This window comes from Primulina tabacum, chromosome 15 (genome assembly GCF_025594145.1).
Source record: "Primulina tabacum isolate GXHZ01 chromosome 15, ASM2559414v2, whole genome shotgun sequence".
In the NCBI taxonomy this organism is placed as follows: Eukaryota; Viridiplantae; Streptophyta; class Magnoliopsida; order Lamiales; family Gesneriaceae; genus Primulina; species Primulina tabacum.
In genome coordinates this window covers 4,701,306-4,721,683 of record NC_134564.1, presented here as the reverse complement: position 1 = coordinate 4,721,683, position 20,378 = coordinate 4,701,306, and the positions used below count along the sequence as shown (strand labels likewise).

At 34.8% G+C, this 20,378-nt stretch overlaps 1 pseudogene; it reads left to right on the top strand.

Annotated features, from left to right (window-relative positions):
• Nucleotides 1-80: 80 nt before the first annotated feature.
• On the top strand, nucleotides 81-6,725 carry LOC142525812 (protein XAP5 CIRCADIAN TIMEKEEPER-like; annotated as a pseudogene).
• The last annotated feature ends 13,653 nt before the right edge of the window (nucleotides 6,726-20,378 follow it).

Sequence of the window (20,378 nt, the reverse complement as noted above, 5' to 3'; positions counted from 1 at the left end):
TAAAGTTTGGGCTGATTGATATTTTAACATAATCAAGAGGAACGCAGTACTTAGCTGTGGCACCTGGGAAAAAGTAATAAAATCAGAACCCTAAGTTGAAGGAGGGAATCATCGTGGCGGGTATGGGTGATGGGTACGTGGGTACGGCGCAGGATGCGGTTCGGATTCGTCGACTGGAGAAGCCGAGCGCCGTAAGATCCAGGAGCTCAAGAAGAAAACTGCTGCTTCTGAAGGCCAACCGGGTCTCCTCCAGTTCGGCTCCAGCACTTCCGAGGTATCTTATCATGAACATGCCGATGCGTTTTCACTATCAAAATTGGCTTATTATCGCCTTTCCGTTCAATACACTTTATGAAGGATTAAAGTGGCTGGAAATTCGAGTCACTCCTGCTTTAATGTGGTTTTTTCTCCACATTTAATCTAATTTAGCTAGTGAATGGCTTGTTTGATTAAGGTATTTCCAAGCTTTAAAGATTGAGTAATATGATCGAAGCCTTCTGTTATAGATACTGTAATTTTATGACGTACTTTTCTAACTTCTTGTATAAAAAGGATGGACAATTCAAGGTATTTGAACTATCTGGTAAAGCTTATCAAAACAAGGACCTGAAGCCGGGTTTTGTTATGCATTGTGTGGAAAAAAGATATGGGGTATTGGAGTTTTGAGTTCTTTTGGATCCTTAAACAATCTAGCCAAGTTCAAGTACTATCACAGGTTCCAAAAGTAATTCAATCAAACTCGAAAAGTGCATTGTAATGCTTTTTTATGTTTGGAAAAAACATCAAGCAACTCTATTTTCTCGTGTTAGGCTTGCGATCAATGAATGTTGTAAATGGCGGGAGGCGGTGACGGGGCGGTCAGTGATTGCCTACCGCCTTAGCCGTTGACCGCCTACCGCCTCAGCCGCCTAGGCACCGCCTAGGTTGAATTTTTTAGCAAATATAGGTAATTATATATAATCATGCAATATAATTACAAATAATCATCATTTTTTTTGTAATATATGTAATTAAATAATGTTTATGCATAATAAAAGTTTCATACAATATAACACAATCTAGACGAAGTGCAAATAAATATATAAATACAAACTAACAAGATAATTAAGGTGCTGGCTGATTGAGGCGGTTTGAGGCAGGTGGTGGTTGATGGTGGAGGACACTTGAAACCAAAAGTAAATAAAAAAAAGTGAGATGTGTTTTTATAATATCTAGGGTTTTGAAAGTTGGTTGAAGTTGACGGTTATTAAAATTCGTTGAATTTGACTGGTTTTTAAAATTATTTTACTTTGATAGTTGGCTAGGATTTTAAAATCATTGACAGTCTCGGCCACCTGCTCAGCCGCTCGCCCATCGGATAGCTTCGGACTCACCGGTCGAGGGCCGCCTACCGCCTAGGGGGACGCCTCGACCTCCATTTAAAACGCGCTACTAGCAATTAAATCAGGCTTCACCGCAGTGAAGGTCTTGGTGAAATATACAAGTCATGATCGAATTTTATGTTTCATGTTCGAGAGCCAAAGCTGGGGTGTTTGTGATGCCTACTATTATGTAGGTACTGAGATTAACTTGACACTAGCTCAGTAAAGTACTCAGATTGACTTGAAACTCTAGCTCAATAAACAATCAAATCAAGCTTCGACATGATTCCAAGTCTTGTGGCTGGCTAAATAAAGTTAAAACAGTGGGCGAAAAAAATCTATCCAATTTTCAGTTTATTTTTAAATAAATGCTTGTTTATGTGTCACTCTTTTGTATTTAATTGGAGTGTTGCTGTCAATTGTGCTCAGATTATTGAGACTGCATTCAAGAAGGAAACTGTTGGTTTGGTCACTCGGGAACAATATGTTGAGAAGGTACTTTACTCTCCTTTCCCCCTTTTTTGGACTCTTGGATTGTTACTTGTTGATATGGTGCTTCCTGCTTCAGAGAGTGAATATTAAGAACAAAATAGAAGAGGAAGAGAAGGAAAAACTCCTAAAATTTCAGCAAGAGTGAGTGATTTTTCTGCCTGGTGAATATTTGACATTTTGGTTTTAGGCCCCCATTTTATGTATGTGTTTCTGTTGTTTCTTCTCTGTATAGAGAGGAGGAGCTTCAGTTGCAGAAGCTGAAGAAGAGGAAAATAAAGGCAGATCCTCGACTATCTTTTGCTGATGATTTTGAGAATGGCGCAGAGGAAGATGAAGAAAACAGTGAGTATCATCTGTTTACACCCTTTTGCAGTATTTATCGCTGCTACTGATGTTCTTTGAATAATTTGAAATACATTGATGCTAGTATAACTAAGGTTTGATAGCTCCGTCTAAATTTTCCTAGAGGAACCTTATTTTCTCATGTTTCCAAGGCCTTTTTTTGGCTGATTTTTGGTTATTGCCTTTGTTTCTCTTTGATGGCTGTACAAAGTCAGTCTTTTGGTCATTGTTACTTGCCCCTGGGTGCCTTACATATTTTTAAGATTTGTTTTTGCATCTTGTTTTTCTTTATTTTGGTCATGTTTTCATCGATATTCTGTCTCTTGTTGGAACAGGTGGTTTGCATTTGTGTTTTGCTTTGTCTCTGTCTTTTCTGGACCCTCTGTCAAGACGAAGATTCAAAATCCTATCTTAAAAAGGCACATTTTGCTTAGTCGTGTTGTCTGAAACTATTTTAGTGGAATTTGTGAAAACATAGTAAGCATCTGTTTAAAAATGGGTGCTGTAAAACCTGAATTCCCGTTCCAAGTATGTAGGGCAGTTATATAAATGATGTTACCTGTGAAGGATCTATGGAGATAGGCATGTAAGTTATTTCATTGCTGCTGGAGTAAATTTAAATTTCCTTTCGCTATTTTTGTGATGAAGTTGAGTATTCTTATGCATTTGTATTTCTTTATGACGCATCATCTGCCTTCTGTCTGAAGAAAATGAAGATTTTGAAAGACCTGCACAGAGAAAATTTGGCAAAGACCCTACAGTTGAAACTAGCTTTTTACCGGATAGGTGAGCTATCGTCCCCTCATACATATAACCACAACCTTCTCCTGTGCTTTTTGATTCTTTACTTATCCTTGGCCTTTGGAGTTTGAAGCATACTCTTACAGTGAGAGGGAGGCAGAGGAACAAGCTGAGTGCGAAAGGTTGCGGAAACAGTGGGTTCGAGAACAACAGCAGATCAAAAATTTGTCTAGAAGTCCTGTAGCTCTATTGATTGTTGATGTGCTAAGGATCGTTTTTCTGATTCTCATGTTCGCTTTCTGTTTTTTGTGTTAGACGAGGCTCTTGAAATTACTTACAGCTATTTGGATGGTACTGGCCATAGACGAGTGATTCAGGTTGAGATTTGCTTTTTCTCGTCTTTCATTCCATTTGACCCTACATGTTGGTGGAATTTTATTCTCTTGCAGTTTTTTTACTTTGTCTACTGGTATTTATCATTGCGCCAATCAGTTTCGGAAAGGTGATAGAATTGGGGAGTTTCTTCGCTCTGTTCAGCAGCAGCTTGCACCTGAATTTCGAGAGGTGTGGACTACGTCAGTGGAGAATTTACTTTATGTGAAAGAAGATCTCATCATCCCACATGTAAGATCTTCAGCCAAGAACAATGAAACGTCCCATCTCCGCACTAGATCTGAAATATAGGGTGAAGTAACTACAAGCAAGTGTTTTATGCGTCTTGCTACACTTATGAATTATGTAGCACAGATACCTTAAATTTTTTTTTTGAAGTATCGGATATGGATACGACACAGATACGGATACGACACGCGGATACGCGTGTCGGATACTTCAAAATCCATATCGTTTACTTTGTTTAGGGTTGACCAGCCGGATACGTTTTGGACACGGCGAGGACACGCCATGGATACGGCATTGATACGTTTTTCAGATACGTTTGGGCAAAATTGCAAATATTTAAAAGTTTTAGGGGTTAATTAAAAAAATTAACATTTCTAGGGACTAAAGAAAAATAATTTAAAATAAATTTGGATGGGCTTTTAATTCCTTAAATACATTTGTTCGTCTCTTTCATTTCATTTCTATAATTTTTTACTTTTCAATACTAAATTTATATAAATATAAATATATATAATATTTATATATATATATATATTAATGATTGTCGTATCTTAACCGTATCGTGTCTAATATTTTCAAAATTTGACGTGTCGTCATATCCGTATCGTATTCGATACGATACTCGTACCCGTATCCATGCAACATAGCTTATGAAAGTATTTTTTTCCTTGTTGCAGCAACACAGTTTCTATGAGCTGATCGTTAACAAGGCTCGAGGGAAAAGTGGACCGGTAATGTCATCTTCAGGCTTAAATGAATAATTCAATATCACAACTTCAAGGATTACAAAGCTAGTCAGATTTGTACTTATGCTGCATTTGTTTCTACTTAGTAGATGTCACCATATAATTATTATTGGTAACCTTTGTTATAAACCATGATTTGTGTGATGTGTAAAATTTCATGTTGATCATTTATTGGCAATATCATGAGTGAATTTATTTAATAAACTGCTTAAATGTCAAAAGTTTCAAACAAACTGTTACGTAACAGTTTATTCCTTTTTGAGGTTAAATAACAGGTGTGAATACATTGTGGCCCCGGAATGTTGGTGAGATGGAAGTTATGATCACAAGAACAAATTAACAGTCCTGGGATTTTTTTATTTTTTTTTCAGTTTTAGGACATTCTCTAGTATAGGGATTTATACGTTTGCAGCATATGATATAATCTCTCTCGAACAGTGACAATAACCTTTCCCTCTCTCTGTTCCCTCTCCTTTCTCTTTCTCCTTTTCTATTTCATTTTTCCCTTTTTGCAGTATTCAGTCCTGTGAGACCTGCTAAAAAAATTTCAGAACAGGTGGCCTCATTTTTGCAATTGTTCTTGTTGGTCAACTTTCATTTATTATGTTTTGAACTTTCATGTGTTTTAATTTACTTGTTCGCGCTTATATCTTGCATTTACTACTAAATTGTGCATGATGATATTCAAACCTTTCTATATCTTTCTTATTGTATAAATAAATGAAGTTGGGCTAGTTTGTGAAAACCTCTTATAAGTGTGTTTGCCTTTTGCATTTGTTATACAGCTTTTCCACTTTGATGTTCATGAGGATGTTCGAACCATTGCTGATGCTACAATCGAGAAGGATGAGGTAATAAATCTTAGCATACTTGTGAGTTTTTCTTATTAGAAGATATGTAAATGCATGTTCAATCGGGTATGCATCTTAGTATCATGATTTCTATGACTGTATGTCTGCCTCAGAATTTTCGTCGTGCATGGTCCCTTATAACTTACTGGAGAAGCAGCAGCATGTTGGGATAATCGTATTTGTTTTTTACATGATTCCCATGCTATTTCCGGGTGTATGGAAGTAATGTTCAGTAGTCAACATAAAATCCTATTAAGAGTTTTTCTGAAGGATGCAAACGATTTTGAAACATAGGTTATCTATCACCTTCAGCCATTCCTCATCTCACTCCACAAGTAGCATTTTCATAGTGTTTATACATGGCAACGAGAAATTAAGTTTTTTTTTTTAATCGAGAAATTCAGCATTCAGGCTTCACTTTATTTTTTATTTTTTTCAGTATCCCCTTTGGTAGTTGTAGACCAGTTTACTGATTAATGGATCCCTCTTGTTCAACAGTCACATGCTGGTAAAGTTGTGGAGAGACATTGGTATGAGAAGAATAAACACATATTTCCAGCTTCAAGATGGGAGGTAAGTCTCTCCACTTGTATGATAGGTATAATATTTGAAAATGAAGATTCTAATTCGTTTTGATAACACTAGATGTAAGAGCTTATAGCATTTGAGTTAAATAACTGAAAAGTCTTTTTACTATTTCAAAAATGGGGAGCTTGAAACATTTTAAATTATCTTATTTTCTTAAAAAAAATGCTCTTCTAAAATGTTGACCGAACACGGACATTATTGTATAAGCTCCTCATCAAGTAAGAGCTGTCTGAGTCTCTACTGAAAATAAGAATGCTGAAACCATATAAATGTTGCATTCTTTCAGTACTATCCTACATTATCTTCTTTAGTTGGTATATCTTGAAATTTACCTAAGAGTTTTTGGATCGAAGAATTTGAAATAATGGATCCCAAGTATGTGATTTCAAATTCATTTGACTCGTATGAATGAATATAACTTGCATGAAGTTTATCCGCTATCAACTTAAAACATATGTTAATAATTAATATGCTATCAACTTAAAACATATGTCAATACTTAATAATTGTAATGCATTTTAAATACATTCAAGATCTTAGTCATTTGATATCAAGGTTCGGAATTTTTTTTTCCAAATCAAGTCCCTCCACCTAAACCAAATACATCCTTATAAATGCAACATAATAGACGTGTCTAAAAAAAGAGACTTGTGAGTTTGCTCTTTGTATCACAATTTATGGTGAACGTTATATTTTATATCATATCTGGATGACTAAACCATTTCCAAGTTATCTAATTCTAGTTGCCTCCATGGCAGATATATGATCCAACAAAGAAATGGGAGCGATACACGATTCACGGAGATTGATTTCGTTGTCTTGGTGTATCAGGTCAACTAAAATACCTATTTATCATCTTCTTGTACCGTGAACATCAGTTATAAGTTGGTGATCATCATGGAAATTTAATGGTAAACTACTTAAAAGAAGGATTGAACCCAAACGATTCTACTGGAAGAACAGTGTTTTTCGATCTTTCAACATGCTGTTTGGCTTCTGCTCATCTATTTATGTTTCGTTTTTTACTTCAGATTAATCCCCATTCGGTATAAGATACAAGAAATAAATAAAATATCAATACGACCTGTGGATATGAAATCTCTTGTGCTCAACGTAGACATGGACGATTCAACAGCGTTTCTAAATACCTCAACTCTTATGTCAAGGTGGTAAAAATACAGGAAGCAATTTAAATCTTTTAACATGGATTTGTGCTAGGTTAATTTAAATCGGACATCTTTCAATTAATCTTGTGCCATGAATTGTGCCTAAAAATGTAATCTTTAGTGAAGCTTTGGCAATTTTTGGATTACTGATGAAAGAAAATGTGAAAGGCAGTAATGGGTTTGTGAAATATTTAGATTGGTGCTCGAGCATGGATTCGAGCACCAATCTACATATGAATCAAAGTATCAATAGCTGTCACTGGTTTAGCATTCTTGTGGGCTATAAATTTATCTTCAGTTAGATCCAAACTATCTATCATATTGAGTAGAACTTTGTGTTTCTTACTCGATTTTCGAATTTATTGAATTCTCTATGGGGCTTCAACGGAAGCTTACGAGCATTTGGGTTTTTTTTTTTTTCCAAACCGAAAACTTTAACGCAACACAATCTATTGATATCTTGGAAGATGGAAGTTCAGTGCAAAGGGTGTTACGCAAAGCTTCAGAATTCATCTGATGCAGCGTGTCCCATTCACAGCACGGAAGTGGCCTCGATGATCTCTGAACATAATGCCACTCGAGAAATCAACAAAGTGATGCATAGACTGAAAAAATTTCCACCTGTTACATGTCAATCAGCATTATTTTGGCCTTTCATTAACCATACTTGGCATCCGAATATAACATATTTCCCCAATTTGCCACCATCCACGTGGCAGGGACAACCGATTGGATTGGATTGTTGGGGTACTGATTTCTCGTATTCAATACGTGACAAAAGTTTTCAAATTTTAGTTTTGACGTTCCAAATTTTTTTGGGCGTTGTATGATATTTAAACATCTATAAGGTGTTTAGATTTTATACATGAGCGTTTTAGACGCTGGATTCCAAACCAGTCTGAAATTAGCGGAGATGAGACCCTTCTTGTATCTTATTTCGAATGGATTTTCGTCTTTTGATCGTCAAATTAGATCCACAATCACAGATTGTGTTCCTTGTTTGGATTGCACTAGTAATCACAAACAATTTGTACATTGAGAATGAAACGCTCGAATTTCCAAACTTCGAAGTTAGTGTAGTGTCGGAGGGATGCGGCGGTGATGGAATAGCTTGGCTGAAATTTTTCTCCTAATTTCCTTGGGATGGCCGAGACTTTGCTTGGAAGGAGGGAGGATTTTGGTGAACTTTTGTGCTTGTATTACATCAGGAAAAACTCTATTATGTCTTGTATCTCCTCAATGATATTTTTATAAAGCGTGATTTCTGATCACATCAGGAATTCTTCTCCCATCAAGATTATTTATTTTCATTAATTAAAATTCTCATATTATTATTATATTATATATTTATCAACTTTTGATAATGCATGATATATTAATATTATATATACATATCTTTATATCTCTATATAAAGTGTATATATAAACATTCATATATTTACAAATGCACATTTAATATAAGCATAGATATATTAATTAAATTACAAATAACTATTATTTAATTTATTTAATTAAATTGTTAGTTAATTAATTCTAGACCTCTCTAGAATATTTTACGAAAATTTTATACAAATTAGTAGTCACTACGGCTAATACTATTATTTAATTAGTAAATTTCAAATTCATTAAATAAATAATTCTGAATCATTATAACTCTGATCGACGATCTGACAGCACTATGTATCAAAGATAAAAATCTTGTTCATATAATGAAAATTTAAAATTTCGAATATCAAAATTTTCATTATCCATATTTGGCAGCTGCCAGTTCTGTGAATGTCTTCACCAAAACAGACAGTTCCACTCCCCTTCCTCAATTAACAATTAAGCTAGCTTTCATTCCTTCCATCTAATGGAATCAATTTATAAACTCATTTATAAGCATTCTGTTTTATCTTCATCAAACTATAGTCGTCAAATTCAACTCTTTGAACTTTGACTTTCTCAACGAGAACACCGAATTCGATATTTGTGTGACCCTGAATGGTTCATAGATACATCTATATGTGAGTTCACATCTCCATGTGATTCAAAATAACATTTATTCTTATTCGAGTTTAACCTAATTTAGCCTCATTTTTTTCATCGATTACTTGATCAAGAATGTCGAAACTCATTTTTGATTGCATCCATCGGATCATGGTGAGATGGTCTAGTAGCATCGCCCCATGATATCTGTAGAACCCGTAAGTCAGTAGACGTATAAGCCATGCATAATTCTAGATTTTTAAATTTAATTGACTTCATTGCATGATTATTTTAAATGCATTTATTTGAAGTTAATTATTTCATTATTTCAGTTCAGTAGATTGATTTTTAGCATTTCAGTATTTTCAGTGAGGCCGGACCGGAGTTGGAGTTTTGAGATAGAATTTAAGATTTGAGAAATATTTCCAGAAGTTAATTTAGCTAGCAAGTAAGTTCATTTAAGTTAAAAAGAAGTTTAAGGAATTATTTAAGTTAGTTGAGGATTTTAATTTAAATTATTGGAGGTGATTAAGAAATGAGCTCATTTAAGTTACTTAATTAAGGGGTTAGTTCACTAAATTAATTAAAGGATTAGTAAGGCTTTTAAGGGTTATTAAATTACTAGATAATCAATTTTTCCCCTACCATTTATCATGCATTTTCGGCCACACCCCTAGAAGAACAAACTAGGACTTGCCAACTCACCTTTGACCCATTCTTGGTTGATTAGCATGCTAATTCTTTTAGCTATTTTTCCACCTTAATTAATTAATACTAGACCACTATCCTAACCCTTGTTTGGCATGATAAAATCGGCCACTATAGTCTAGAACCACCCAAGAGATCATTTGATAGCAATTCAAAATTCAAAATTCAAATGCATGAAGACTTGGTCTTGATATGATCCTATTTTTGTGCACCATTCTCCTCACCTTCATAACCATCACTCCCCCCTCCACCTCCACCGAAAATAAGACCCCTTTTCAGTAGAAAAAACGTGAATAACAGCTAGGGAGAAAGGGAGAAAAATCGAGAGCCAAGAAAGGTAGAGAAGCAAGCCACTCCGTCTCCTCCGCGCCGTCTCGTCTCTTCTTTTCGTTTTCTTTCGAAACGAAACCAGGCATGTCTAGATTTCTTTCAAACCTCAATCAAGTCATATTATCATTTATTTTTCAGTACATGATCATGTTTTAGCAAGCAAAAACCGAGATACATGTCAAAATATTTTGGGAACACACATGCAGAATTTCGGCTCTTCATGGCAAGCTTCACGATTTCTTTTGGTTTGTGAGTTTCAGGTATTGGATCGACTCCAGGCTCCCAAGGCGGCTTGTATACATGTAGTAGGATGCATTAGGACCATGTTGGTCCATCCAAACCAGCCCCATGCTTGCTGGAAAACCGAAATGACAGCAAGTTCCCCATAAGTGCAGAAATGTGATTCGAAAATTCAGTTTGGATGTCAAGGAGGAAGGATCTGATCTTGGCTGCCCCAAGGGCCTATAGCCATGGTTGGATCACTTCCCTAGCATGTCTAAGACGTGACTAAGTCGCCCTTTTGGTGGCTTGGTCCATGGCTCATCGGTTTTTAAATAATCAACAAGAACAGCCCCTTTCCCCATTCGGCCCTTCCATTTTTCAGCATATGGTTCGTTTCTTTTGTGGCTTGGTGTGGATCTTGGTTGGCCTATGGCCCTTAGCCACGGTTCATATCATGCTCCTAGATGTCTAGATCGTGCCATGGTCAATCAAATGGCCACTGGAACGACGCAAGACATCGATCATAGCATAAACACTACACACGCATACACGTTGCTCTCGGTTGGACCCTTCGGTTAAGATTTGGTGTGATGCGGATTGTGGCTGGCCTAGGGCCCTTAGCCATGGTTCAAATCATTCCTTGGGATGTTGGTAAGAGTCTCTGGTCGGTGGTTCACGCCCCTAATGGCCGATAGTCTCGAAACCAATGCAAGTCTTGTAGTGCGCAGCTGCTGTATTTTTTTGACAGCAAGTATGCTGCTGTTCAGAAGCGTCGTTTGAGTTCTTGGTTGGCTTTTAGCCCATGGCCTTGGACTGGACAGTGCCTCATTGAGTTAGGAAGGTCATGTTTTCGACCGTTTGTCATTTGGATCATTTTTGAGGTCGTACGAGAATTTACGGTGCAATGTGCCAAATTGACTCTCGAAAGAGCGTTTCGTGTTTTGGCCTCCATTCCACCTAGATTTCGACCCTATCATTTTAGGAACATTATTTTATGATTTTTCAGCGTATTTTAATCATGACTATACGTCGGTTCAGTGTCGGTTCAAGTTGGCTCGGAGTCATGATTAAATGCGAAGTCATTAGGCGTCATAGTCGCATCTTTTGAACGTAAATTGCATAGTTGGTCATGTTTAAACTATTGCATATTTTTCATGGCACAGTTAGGTTGCAGCGAGCCTGGGGGACGATCCAATCCAATCCAGTTGGTAAAATTACAGGAATTTTCATTACGCCAGTTAATTATTTTACGTGCATTAAATAGAAAATGATTATTTTTGAGATTTATGCGATATGGCTTGTGGTTCATTCACTATGTGGGAGTGTTATTTTATACGGTCGCCAGTGACCGATCAGTTCAGTATGGTACCACCCGGTCGCCAGTGACCGGCCAGCTCAGTTCAGTTTCAGCCTCCCCGGTAGCCAGTTACCGATCAGTTCAGCTTAGTGCAGTGGCCACAGGCGTAAAACATAATCTCAACAGAAAATTTTATCAGTTATTTCAGTACAGGCTCCAAGGAGCAAATATTTTTACAGTGATTTCCAGTTCAGTTATGCACGTATTATAATTGCTCAGTACAGATTATTTTCAGTATGCCTCAGGACATGATATTTTATCACATGCATATTTTAAATTCAGATTTTTACTCGTTACCTGCGATTTATGCATGCTGAGTCTTTAGGCTCACTAGACTTGATTGTTGTAGGTACTGATGAGGCCAGGGCCGAGGGCGGGGACCAGTGAGCCAGCTTGGGTCGGCAGTAGTGGCACCCGAGGACCTCAGAGCAGCAGTTGTTATTTTCTTCGCAAACAATTTTTATCAGTTGTTGGATATTTTTAAATCGTTGTTGTTGGCAAAACTTTGATTTTCTTCCGCTGCAATATTTTGAAATATTGGACTTGATTCACCAGAGATTTTATGAATGAGGCCATTTAAGTTCTTTTAAAAAGAAAATTTTTAATTTTTCCGCAAATTTTCAAGAAAGGAGTTTTAGGTCCTTCACAATATCCTAGGTGCAAAAACCTTAAATTATGGTTATCGTACAGTACGGTCCCTTGAACTCATATAGCCCGATCAAATCTGCAACCATTGGTATATCGAGAGTTGCATATGAATTTGATAATGGAGTGATGTATATTTGAGTATTAATAGTAACATCATATGTGCGACTAGGAAAACACATTTCCTGAACCACATTTCTTGCTCTGGCCAAATACTTCTTCACTATTAACTCATCAGAACACATAGGATATCTTCACCCATAGGTGAACGATGAATCCCCGACTACAACGCATTTGATCCTACATATTTCGAAATTACACCCAACCTCGCAATCTGATGACCTTCAATAGAGTTGATAAACGGATCAAAGTGTATGCTAGTACGTAGAGCCCTTACATTGTCTCGGGTCAAAGGGCTAATAGTGTACAACCATAACTGTGGACTATTTCACTCGATAAGTGAAGACCATTTGGACAGTTCAAGAGAAGTTTGTTCAGTACATTATCATATAATCACTCATCTGTATGAATGGACATCTCCATGTCCTTACCAATGAAACATGACGTTTTTATCACAGATGCTAACTCGAGCTCAAGCGACTTTTATCCTTATTTTAGGCGGCTGATTCGACTATTAAACTATTTAGAATATATGATACACTTTCTAATGAGTTTCATGATCTGATGTTGCGAAGTAGACCTCATGGTACGTATTATATATTCAAGGACTTTATCTATGTGGTTTGCATGTGTATACAGATAAAACAAAAGTGATAATTAAATAAAACCATAAAATATTATTAAAAAAAATTGTTTTACATTAGAGTCAATAAAGCTCAGGTCACAAATTATATCGTTAGACACTTAATCTAACATAAATATCCGCCACCACTGGTGCAGCTGCCACTTCCACGGGTGGCGGATTTGTTTCCATCGGCAGCTCCTCTACCAAGTCCACCATGTTTAGCAAGTGGTCGATATGTTCCACCTACACTTTCACCATTAATCCCTGCTTTCGGCAGCATTCCATCTCCACAACACATCTCAACTTCAAAGCTCCGCCACCACGGCTGCCTCCACGGGTACCTGTGTCTCCAAGCCCACAATACCCACCAACTTTTTCACCAACTGCTTCATCTCCCCAAAACCTCTATCCTACATCACCTCCTCCTCCCCCTTGCATTATCAAATCCGCAAAATCCCATCCCTAGAGCTCCCCCAGTCCCAACTCTTCCAAGAAAGTACTGCAATCAACCAAGATCCAAATCCCAACCCCCACATCCTTCTGATCTGTCCCATTACTAGAACACCATGAGTTTGTAATGCCACCAGAAGATTGATAAATATATATATTAAAAAAAAAAGGAGCGATCTTGGCGCCTTTTCTGCTACAAATAAATTAGAGCATCAGGCCCAAACTTGGCTTGCTTGGATTGATGAAATTATTTTTATGGAGGCCCAAATCATTCTGAGCAATTGAGGGCCCAGTTTGTCCAATCAATCGGGCCAATATCCCTTAATATAGAGATTTAATTAAAATGTTGTCTGTTACTGGCAAGATTTCGTCATAATTAACAATGTCACCAAGTTCTCTACTGTTTAGGAGTTGGTTGGACAGGGGTGTGTTTTATATACAAAAGGTATGTCAAAAGGAGTTTATTGAAGTCGATGATTAATCATTTATCAGGCATTAAGATCTCAAGTTTGAAACGAGTATTGAGTTCGAGATCCAAATGTATTAAATCTATCTCCCAACTCAAAAAGAAAGAAATTTATTGGATAATTGGGGTTACAAAACTCTGCATTAATTACATTGAAGGGATGATTAGTGGTTCGAATCATCAAAAATAGAAATAAAACAAGAACAATAACAGAGGGTATGATTGTTGGTGGTTGTGTAAGAATTGTGTCCTTTGAGAAGATGAAGAGACTATAAAATTCAATTCCAGCAGATCCCGTGGACAGAAAAATGGATAATGACAGTAGCAAATAGCTAATTAATATGTGATTTGATTACAAAATTTAAAATAAGACAACGGTAGAAATCAAAACATATTATTTTTAAATGTTTTTATAGAAAAATTGTTCAAACTTATATTTATTCTTAAAACAACTTTTACCTTTTTGTAAAAAATTTGTTAAAAAAAAGATTTTTTATATAATATTTTTTATAAATATTTATCCAAACGAAACATAATTTATCAAATTTCATGCTTTGTTATAGTTGGTGTAGTAATCAAATTTGATGGGATATATATCATATGTTTCATGCTTATTTGTATTATTGGGTATTACTTAATTATAAGGATATCTATCATATCTAAACTACCTTAGATTAATTTAAAGTCAATTTGCATTTGAATATTTGAAGAATGGGTCTCTTGTGAGACGGTCTCACGAATTTTTATCTGTGAGACGGATCAACCCTACCGATATTCACAATAAAAATTAATACTCTTAGCATAAAAAATAATATTTTTTCATGAATGACCCAAATAAGATATCTGTCTCATAAAAAAAATCGGAATTGAACTGATTTTGTTCTCTGGTGATTTTGGTCTCGATTTGGTTAAGGTTGTAATTCATTTGATATTAAAAATACTCATTCGATTTTTAGCAGTCGAGATAAAAAAATTGGGATTAATATTTTCAAAGTGGCATAACTTAAAGACTAGATTACAATACAAATCGCTTCTATTATCCTAACTTTTTTGCGTTTATGTGATTATTGAATCGAATACATGACATGGGTTCGCAAATTTTGAATTCTTGTTTTCGCCAGAAAGAAATCGAGATAATGTGATATTTGATGAGGTTATTAGGTTAGGTTTGAGAATAAATTAAAGAATCGGGCAGATTAATTAATTAGGTCATATTTTTTAAGTACATGGAGCCCATATTACTAATAATTTCCGTGTAAAACAGCGGAAAATTAGGTCATTTTATGGTGTCATTACCGAACGAAGCCTCTCAAGATCTTGTCTTGTTTTTTGCCCAACTAAATAATAACATCAGGTCCAGGTTCGCTAACTCGAAAAATAAAATCATGACGTTGAAATATATTTTATACGATTTAAAAAATTTGAATTATATTACTATCATTGATCGTGATAGAACGAAAAATATTCGATCACGTGAACTCATAATATTTTCTAGATCGGCTAAATTAGACATGACAAGATTTCAAATGATTGGGTCGATTGGATTTATTGGTTCAATCATATATTTATTTTTAGAGAAACAAAGCAACTCTTCCATTTTTCTGTTCTCCTTTCCGTTTTTGTTGTCCGGCCCACTTTGCCAAAAAATATTTAAAAAAAATTGCACCTTTTCTTTATTAAATTAAAAGAAATACTTTCTTCCACTAAGAAAATAGCTTTAAAAAAAAGGTCCCAATTAATATTAATATATACATATATATATATGAGTAAGTTTTTTGTGAGACGATCTCACGAATCTTTATTTGTGAGACGGGTCAACCCTATCGATATTCACAATAAAAAATAATACTCTTAGCATAAAAAGTAATATTTTTTATAGATGACTCAAATAAGATATCTGTATCACGAAATACGACTCGTGAGACTGTCTCACATAAATTTTTGCTTATATATTTATATGAATGTTATCTGATTACTAATTAATAATACCCTTGAGGATGATTCGACAAGATTAAATTAAAATCAATAAAATTTATCTTAAAATAAGAAAAATATGCGATATTATAAACATTTAAATATGATTCACTACGATTATATATATATATTTATATATACACACACACACACACTTTCAAAGATGTGGGAGTCCAATAATTTTCTATATATTTATTACATCGAAAACAATTGGTATGTGAAGGAACGTGGATGGCACATAAATTAGGTTGTCGTTTCATTTTTACAGTAAATGCGTGAAAGAGGACACAGTTGAGGCAATGGATGACCATTCCATAAATCCTTATAAAAAAGGGGCCACCAATTTATTTACGGGTCTCCATCTTCAACTCGGACGTGCTTCGAATTTATTTTCCATTAAATAATTCAACAGTTAACACAATTAAACAAAACGATAAAAATAAAATTAAGGTCAAACATTTCATGGTTTTCTAATGTTAGAATCTAGGCGGATTGGTAGATGCTAATTATATAGACAGTGTCGTCATCCACTCAGTACATAACACGTGTATTGTGTGATGAATCATGACCACTCTCATCCATGCAACATGGGTGAATGAATGATCATGATTTATCCACAGAGCACACGTGTCATGTGCTAAATGAGCAAGGAAGTTATACATGTGAGTAGCATGAACAAAACTTAAAATCTCAATAATTGCAAAAAAAAAATAAAAATAGAAAGAGTCATCGAATTATTAAAATACTTCAGTTATATCATTACAATCAGCTATATTTTTTTATAAAACAACAATCACCAGATTCTAACATTGATATCAAAATCAAAATCACGTTTTTAATTCTCTTATGTTACATAACAGTGCAATTATTGTCAGGATGAGATATATATATACATACGTATATAGCCAGGTGGAGATTGTTGAATTTGTACCCATGATTTTCCTCCAATTTCGGAATGAGTGATGTCACTCGACCAATGGTCAATGACTATTACATATTGGAATTAAGAACCTAATTAAAGGAATTTTTTAACTTTTTAGATTAGATCAGGGTGACGGATCTTTTTATTTATTTCATGGATGACTCAAATTAGATATATGTATCACAAAATTGACTCGTAAAATCGTTTCATCAAAGTTTATGTGTTTTTATAGTAACCGTGTTCTTTTTTTTTTTTGTCGGCAATATAATTTTGATATGATAACGTATTACATGCACATGTTTATAAACATGAGAACAGGGGTCCCAAAAGAGGTTGGAATTTCTTGTTTGGAGGATAGAGACGTTGCACATGATTTCAGAATATATGCAGAGAAGTTTGATTTTAAAAAATTATAATAAATGCAACCGATTCAGTGCAAAGAGCCAAACACCTTAAATAATTGAAGATGGATCTGTTTTTATTTTAGTAACCAAAGATTCTAGTGTAGTATTAGGCGACAAAATATCACCACTTGTATCATGGACGGAAATCACGATTTTACCAAAAATTGGATAACGAAATAAAAATTAATTTTTTAATTCTAATTATTATAAAATTTAAAGAAAAAAATATATTGTAACATTTCGTGCAACGTTCCATGTTACGTTAATGATTAATTGTCAGATGTTGAGTTTTTATTGGCACGACAATTTTTCGAATATGTTAGATTAAATATAGGGGCGGAGCCACTCTACTTTTCACCTGGGCTTGATCCAAAAAAATTTTAAAAAATTTATATGTAAAACTTTTGTATAATTTTAGATAAACTTGATATTAGCCCGAGTAGATCAATTTAAAATATTAAAAGATTTAGAGTTTAAAATTCTAGCCTGAGTAGAATCGGATTTTTGACTCCGCCATTGATTAAACCCGTGACAATCTTTCAAATATAATGTAACATAGAATGTTACAAGAATTTTTTTTCCCAAATTCGATCCAAACAAGAATAGTGCAAGGATATTAAATATTGGGAATTTTTTTTGAAAGGACATATTTGGATTTATTTGTGTATAAAAATCATTATTGTCCATTAAACATTGAAAACTCTATGCTACATTATATAATCATTGAGCTATTATCATGGGATTGGGGTGGAGCCCCGTGAAAAATAGGCTCCATTTTTATTTGGTTGATTATTTAGTGGATTGATTTTGAGCAGTTGTATAAACAAATCGAGTCGGCTGATGGGTTTTTTTAGCCGATTTGAACAATGTTTTGAATTCGAATTAATTGAGTCTTGAAATTGTTGTTATATTTAGTTCGATTTATTTTGTTTACACCTTTAATTATTTCCGACTTCCAGCATTCGATGAACATTATATTTTTAGGCAAAAACTTTTGTGAGACGGTCTCATGGGTCGTATTTTGTGAGACAGATATCTTATCTGAGTCATCCATGAAAAAATATTATTTTTTTATGCTAAGAGTATTACTTTTTATTGTGAATATCGGTAGGGTTGACCCGTCTCACAGATAAAGTCTCGTGAGACCGTCTCACGAGAGATCTACTCATATTAGTATACCTTCTATGAGTAACAAGAGAGTAAAATCAAATTTAACCAATGGTTAATTCAACCAGGGCACAAGCTGTGGGGTTTTTCGTTGAAATAATGTGAGCCACTTATACAAGATATCGGTCGAATTACTTGCATATAACGTATCATATTTATTTCAGATAGCTTGGGAAAATTAGCATTTACTTATAAAAGATTTTAATAGAGTTTTTGCAATCACTTGAAAATTTTATTCATGGATTTTGGCTTAAAAAATCAATGTTGTATGTTTTTAAAACACAAATTCCGTGTTAGCTTTCTGATTAATTTAATTGAAATTCTGAAACTTCTAGAAAAATGATTACAATGAAAAAGTTAGTATTATGATCATTAAGTTAGTATTATGATCATTTGTATATCTGTTGAGCATTTAAGCCTTGAGTTGGTGTGGACCCTTTGAATATCACGAAATTCCGGAATAACCGCTAACGAATCCAAGCGGGCCCCCAGTCTTTCTAACGGAAGATTCCAGGGATCCAACATCGAGATAGAGAAATCGCACCTGAACCCACAAATTTTTCCCTTTTACGTTTCGCCCTCAAAGTGCATGTGAACTTTCACGGGTTTCTTACCAATTTAGAAGATCAACAACTTATTTCAGAATGACAGATAGTCGAGGTCCAGAAGATCTCAGTGTCCTCTATTTACAAGCGACACATATGTCATCTATAGTTTCTTATGTAACCGTTGATGATATTGTCAAAGTGAAGAGGTCAGACAATTTGATTTGAAAGTTATACACTGATAATTACATACACAATCGTGTACTTGCATACTTGAATCATATGGGTTTTTATGGAGTTTTAGAATGTGGCTCACTAGTTTTTGATAATCATTTGATTACTGCTCTTGTTGAAAGTTGGCGACGCGAGACACACACATTTCGTTTTACACGTGGTGAAGCAACTGTCACGTTACAAGATGTTTCAATAATTTGGGGTCTAACAATTGATGGTCAAGCAGTCACTGGAATAGATGTGTCACATAAAACTGAGGAATGACAACACATATGCTTGGATTTGTTGGGATTTGTACCATCACCAAAACATTTGAAATGTGGTCATTTGTCTATAACTGCACTACACGACCATTGCATGTCTAACCTTGTTACTGATGATAGTTCAGAAGTAGATGTTGTGAAATATACCCGTTGTGTTGCGTTAATGATTATTGGAGGAATATTGTTCCCTGACTATCAAGGAGGGTCTGCTAGACTTATTTTTTTGTAACTGCTACGGGATATTGATAACGTAAAGTCTTACAGTTGGGGTAGTGCAGTTTTAATATTTCTATACCGTGAGTTGTGTAACGCAACACGTATAGAGAATACTACAATGGCTGGACCTTTATATATCCTGCATTTATAAATAATGTAATGTGATTATTTAATACAATTTTTTTGTTCTTTGTGTTTAACTATTTTTATTATTATAAGTAGATATGAGCATCGAGCATGATTAAATGTGTTAACCCCGACCGAGATGGGTTAACATTAGTTGTATCTCCCATTGATTCAGATGTTATTATTCCAGTTCCTTCATATTGTGCACAGTAATATTTAAAATTTATTGTGATAATATCATGTATATCTCTTATAATTTTTTGATATGTAATTGTATTTGTTAAATTACGGAGAACCCGCATGGCCCAACGATCTTTTATATATTTTTCCAGTCGTAATTCGGATTAGTTACACACATTCGCCCACACATGCTGTAAGAATTATAAGAGATTCTCTTAAATCGTATGAATAATAATGAGGTATTATTGAATGTTTAATATTTAATTATGATTAAATGAATTTTAAATTTTTTTGATTAAATTAATGTTAAATTTTAACATTTATATTTTTTACAGTTTAATTGGATCGTTTATCAGAAGAATGACATAGATGTAAAGACGATTATTGATTCATACGACAACAAAATATGTCAATGTGTTTGTCCCCTTATTTGCTTTGACATCGTGCAGATGCATCTTCCTAATCAGGTGATGCGACAATTCAGAATCAATTCTAGGGTCTGTCGTCGACAACGATGATCTGCATAACATCATGAGAACAGGTCATCG